The sequence below is a fragment of the Primulina huaijiensis genome, chromosome 15, assembly GCF_012295235.1.
Source record: "Primulina huaijiensis isolate GDHJ02 chromosome 15, ASM1229523v2, whole genome shotgun sequence".
NCBI classification, from domain to species: Eukaryota; Viridiplantae; Streptophyta; class Magnoliopsida; order Lamiales; family Gesneriaceae; genus Primulina; species Primulina huaijiensis.
Window position 1 is genome coordinate 16,168,383 of NC_133320.1, and position 6,207 is coordinate 16,174,589.

Consider the following 6,207-nt stretch of genomic DNA (forward strand, 5'->3'; position numbering starts at 1 on the left):
CACGGGATTACTTTATGATGTTTAAACAAGTGCTTTTGAAAAATTTGATTGTAGTTGTTTTATTTCAAATATTTTAGACGAGCAGATTATTTTTATCACAATTTGAAAGTTTATTATTTATTTAAGAAAATTTTTATTTTTCCGTAAATTTCAAGTAGTTCAAAATATGGTACGTTACACTATGATGACTGGAAGACTCGTATGCAGGCACATTTAGCAGCCCATGACGATGACATGTGGTATGTCATCACTGACGGGCCTATGAAGATCTTGAAAGTCAATTCAGCTGTGGTTACAACTGAAGGTGCTCCCCAAATGGTGGAAAAGCATCGATCCGAATGGACAGCTGAGGACAAGAAGAAGGCGAATATTGACAACGTCGCAAAAGACATTCTTTATAAAACCCTGGATAAGAACATATTTTCAAGATTAAAACTTGCCCCACAACAAAAAAGATATGGGAAAAACTCACACAACTGTGTGAGGGCAACGACCAGACCAAAGAAAACAAACTGACAGTCGCTATCCAGAAATTTGACAATGCAAATATGAAGTCAGGAGAAACCCTCGCAAAATTTGATGAACGGTTTAGTGCTATTATTATTGAACTTATATCACTAGAAAAATAATACTCTAACCATGAAATTGCCTTGAAGGTAATGAGAGCTCTTCCCAGAGAATGGGACGTGAAGACAATAGCGATGCTAGAATCTAAAGATCTGAACAAGCTGGAGCTCTACGATCTCTTTCCCGATCTTAAAGCGTACGAGTTCGAGCTTGGAATACGAACAGAAGAAGAACCATCCACTTCTCAAACAAAGGCCCTGGCAGCTACCGCAGTGACTCTTCCGGTCGAAGAGTCCACAAGTAAAAAATCGGATGAGCAACTGAGCAATGAAGTCATGCCCCTATTTATCAAGAAGTTTAGTAAATTTATGCGTAAAAATCAATCTCAGATGACTAAATCTTATTTTAAAAAGTACCATATAGATGATGGTCAAACTTGCTTTAATTGTGGAAAGAATGGAAATTTTATTACAAAGTGAAACAGGCTGAAGAAAGATGAAAAGAGACCGGTTGATAGGAGATGGTCCAAAGATGACAAAAAGTTCACCAAAAAGAAAAACCAACTAGTTTTGATTGCAGAGGAAGATAAAAGCAAGTGGGCTGACTCAGATTCAGAAAGGTCCATCTTCGAGGTATGTACGAGTGAAAGCGACGATGAGATAGTAAAATGTCTCATGGCTGATGAAGACTCAGAATCCACGGATGAAATAGTATTTGACTTCGAATCTATTGAATTGACACGAGAAGATCTTGTCACAACACTACACGACATGGTGAATGAGTTTAAGAGACTATCGCATCATTTCGTTGAAGCTAAAGCAGAAAAACGGGATTAAAAAAACAAGTTAACACTCTCAAGCTGCTCGCAGCAAAAGGAGGTTGACGGTTTGAAAATGAAGATAAGTCTACTAGCGGCTGAGAATGATGACCTGCGTAGATTGTTCCATGCTACGTTAAAAAGAAAATAAACGGTTGGTGAACACAATCAACACATGGAACAAGTTTTCTGCTTCTCTTGAAAGGATGCATGAGATGCAAAAACCGGCCGGAAATAGAACCAGGCTAGGTTACAGCATCAATGAGTGCAACACCTTTGAAGCACAAACTAAACCTCTGCTAGAAAAAGACAGTCTAAAATCAATTAAATTTGTCAGATCTAGTATGGTACATGAGCATAACGAGCCTGGAGTCCAAAGCAATCATAACGTAATACTTGAGAACAATGGAAGGCGACAAGGTATAGGATATGTCAAATTTGAGAATATATGATGATTTGTAAGGCCAAGGCTCAGTGGATGGGTAATACTGTCGCCAATGTCCCCGTCGTCGGGTACCACAGTTATACGTAGATGGATCCATCGCCTAATACGATGATACGAAAGTCACAACTAATGAACATAATTCAAATTAAGAAAACGAACACGTATATATTGATATGATGAGATTTGTTATGAAAATGTTTATTATGCATGCAACTTTTTAAGATTTTGAAATGTATTTTTATTACAGTACTTTTCGCTGTTGCTTATTATGTGTACGTACTTGCTATAACGATACACGTGTGTTGAATCTTTAGACTCACTAGGTGTGATGGATGTAGGTGAGCATTTTGATCAGGAGACTGGAGGTTCCGAAGACTGAGTAGGTGGAGTTGGATGTGCGTACGCGAACCCGAGGACCATATTTTCCGCACATCATGTTTTGAGTTAAGAGTGGACGAAATATTTTCATACTCGTTCATTTTTACTATGTTGATGGTTGTCAGGATTTTTACTCGTTTCATATTTGTTTTATTTTTAACGTAAGTCTAGGGTTGACGATTTGGCGATTTTTAAACTGCAGTATTTTCATGTGTCATTTGATTACATTTATTTTAAAATGTAAAATTTTCAGCTACTATTGCATGTATGCTTAAAGATATAATTTTAGAAAAATGAGCTTACAAAAAAAAAATTTATAGCATTTTAAGTATTAGACGTTTCATATCAATTAGGTTTAGGGTTTTAGTTGTAGGATTTAAGTTATAATATTAATTGCTAATGGGTCCTTATTAAGATTAAAGAAGTTAAAAAGATTTTAGGCTCGTTAATCAACAAAATAACCTTATTAGGCACAAAAACATTCCCGAAAATTATTTCGTTCACTACAACAAAAACGCCAAAAGACAACTGATAAAATCCGTTGTTTATTTGGAGAAAAAAACGTTGTTATAAGCACTTTTGTTAAAAGTATGATCAAATACAACAGATAAAAAATGTTGTCTTGTTAAAAGTATGATCAAATACAACAGATAAAAACCGTTGTCTTTTCTGTCAAAGACAACATTTTTTATCCGTTCCAAAACGGTTGTATTTGACAGAAAAGACAACAGTTTTTATCAGTTGTCTTTAACCGGACATTTAACAACACTGCTAACGACAACGCTTTTTTTTTTATACATAGGCAACGGATAAAATCCGTTGTCTTTTTATTCTAAGACAACGCTTTTGCAACAAATTAAAAACGATGTCTTTTTTAAATATTAGAATTTTTTTGTTTTTTTACCTATTAATTAATCTATTATTTAAAAATATATTTTGAATATAAAATGTATAAACATGTAAAAAATAATCTAAAAATAACAATTATTATTATAACCAACAAATATAAATAATAACTATTTTAAATATCAATCAACATTTAAAAATCTTACAACTGCTAGGTATGCCTGATGAACAAAAACAATAAAAATCATTAACATAACAAAAAATTTAATTCTAGAACATATTCTCATACTTCATTCTTTTGAAAAATCATACTTTTTATTTTTCAACTTATGATTGACCAAAATTGCTGCATCCGGTTTCACGTATTCATCGAGAAGAAACGAAAGGTACTAAACATGCATATTAGTTCCAACCTATCTATCTTCTTGCATTGAATATTTCTGGAATTGTATCTTCTCGGATATATAATAGCATCTTTATACCAAACTGACATATCATTATAGGGTACCTCACTCACAAAAGCCATACAACCAAGTAAAAAAAAACTATTAAACTAGATTAACATATATTAATAGCTTGTTAGAAACCTTAATCCCGAGAGGATTGGAAACTCCTCTAAGAAACTCAACATGAGCACCGTCCAATTGCCTTGTTCGTTCCCCAACCCAAATCATGTGAGCGGAACAACCATAATATAGGCCGGAGGTTGAATCTAGCCTAGTAAGCGCTTCTTCATACGGTAAAAGTAAGCATTCATGGGATGTCCAGAACTCAATAGCGGTCATGACCGGATGATCTGATGTGAGACCATGTGAAGCCATGAAGCCGAGGGCCTCATCGACTCAATAAGCTAGTTCACGTTACCTATACGAAATAACAGCCCATTAAAACTATATATAGAATTGAAAAGAAAAAAATAGTAAAGTAACAATAATAGATGGGGCACCTATCGTCCTACTTGCTATGTTCAGTAAAATCAAGGTTCCATTGGGCGACCCTCTGCATGGCAGCATATCCTCTGGTAGCAAATGCTCGAAGAAGGTTCAAAGTAGACACAGATTCGGTGTAGGCTCGAATCAGTCTATCGGGATCAGGAGTTCGTGATTTCTCATCAAAAGAATCACCGTTAACATTGTGGCCTCGATAACTCAGCAGCTTCACCCAATCCTTCTCTTCAAATGGATCAGACCTTGGCTTAGCAAATTGCCCCGCCATTCTTCCCACCTAAAGGTTTGAACTTTGGTTGTTTCACAATTACTTTCACAAATCGATTATAGGAACCCAATACAGATAATCAATAAGCCAATAACAAAAGGATCGATGATCACATCACCTAGTAGTTTCAAGCCCTTGTTTCATATCTTTTTTGGGAGAAAATCAATCTTATGATATTAAATTGACTAACATAAGAAAACTATTTCAAATCATCAGCATTTTGAATTGACTATATTCTTACACCAAAATAATTACACACTTTCGCTTTTGATCAGTTATGGAGTGTTTCCGCCAAAATTTAAGAAAAAAAAATATTGCCAAAATCATTAATTGAACTAACTTAGTTGAAATGGAGAACAAAAAAAGAGAAGACGAATGTGAAATCGACATCCATCGCAAATTAGTAACAACCGGTCTTATGTGCAACCAACTCTCCAACTATTTATTTCTTCCTGATAACTCTGGATGTAATCTTCTCATCAGTAGATGGTGGCTACCTAGGGGTTTCAAAATTTTAAAACTTGGAATCAATTGCAAACCAACTAATCTTAATTCTAATATGAAACAAAATCCGAAGAAAATAAAGATAAGGTAGTTCCAAACCAATTATTCACATATCCAGCTTAAAATCAAGTATATAAGAGGGGAAAAAGAGACCTTGATAACAGGCATCTGGCCACCAAACATGAGAACCACACTCATCTGCAAGAGCACCCTAAAAGTGTCCCTAATGTTATTTGCACTGAATTCTTTGAAATTCTCCGCACAATCTCCACCCTGCAAAACGAATGCATTCCCGAGAGCAGCCTGCCCCAGCTTTTCCTCCAGGCTTCGCGCCTCACCAGCAAAGACAATTGGGGGAAAGGAATCAAGAGTCTGACGACTGATTCAAGCGCGGATTTATCAGGGTATTCCGGAAGCTGGGATGATTTCTTCGATTTCCAGCTGTCAAGACTCCATTTTCCTAATGCAGGAGAGGTGAAGGCGGAGGTGGATGGAGGTGGGTTGGAGAATTTGGTGACTGATATTGTTTTCGATCTCGGTTTGATTGAAAGAGAGGTAATTGCATCAGGTTTGGTGGAAATTGAAGGGCTAGGGGCGGCAGGAGCAGTGGAAGGGTAGAGGAATGGTTTGGCGAGGCACGGTGAGGCGGCGGCGGAGGTTGTCAGAGCCATAGGTATTGCTGGATCCTAAATCTTGGAGACCCCAAACCAATACCTACGAGGTATAGGAATAATCGATATTGCGCTGCTAAATAGCGATTTCCCTTTCACACACCAGCTTGGATTCTGCCATCGATTCCGAACATCATCTCTGCCTCCACTCTGCATCTAAGTTTGTGGGTGAAATCGCCAATTTTTCTAGAAATTGAGGGTTTGATTTGAACTGAGAGGAAAGAGGGGAAGCATAGTAAAAAGCCAGACATTTTATTTTAGCCTTTTTTTAACTTATATTATAAAAATACTTTTAACTAAAATTTTGGCCTGACATTTTATTTTTGCCTTTTTTTAAATTTAAAAATCTGCTCATGGACTATGGTTTTAAAAACCGTTGTCTTACACAAAAAAAAATCAGCTCAAAGACAACAGTTTAAAAAATTGTTGTTTAAACCGTTGTCGTAGCCACAAAAAGCACATTCATTGACAACAGTTTTGAAAAATTGATGTCTTATATTCAAAGAAACCCGCTTAAAGACAACAGTTTAAAAAATCGTTGTCGTAATCTAAAAATATCCGCTAATAGGCAACGGTTTGTAAAAACTGTAGTTTTAGATACATCAAAGACAACAGTTTTTCAAAAACTGTTGCCTTTGATCATAAAAAACCGCACAAAGACAACGGTTTTTATTAAAACCGTTGTTAAAAGAAAAAAGACAACGGTTTTAACAAAAACCTTTGTCTTTTGAGTGTTGTTAAATCCATATTTTCTTGTAGTGGTT

The 6,207-nt window shown here is 35.9% G+C and overlaps 1 pseudogene; it reads right to left on the reverse strand.

Moving 5' to 3' along the window:
• Nucleotides 1-3,269: 3,269 nt before the first annotated feature.
• LOC140958710 (phospho-2-dehydro-3-deoxyheptonate aldolase 2, chloroplastic-like) lies at nucleotides 3,270-5,668 on the reverse strand (annotated as a pseudogene).
• Between the last annotated feature and the right edge of the window lie 539 nt (nucleotides 5,669-6,207).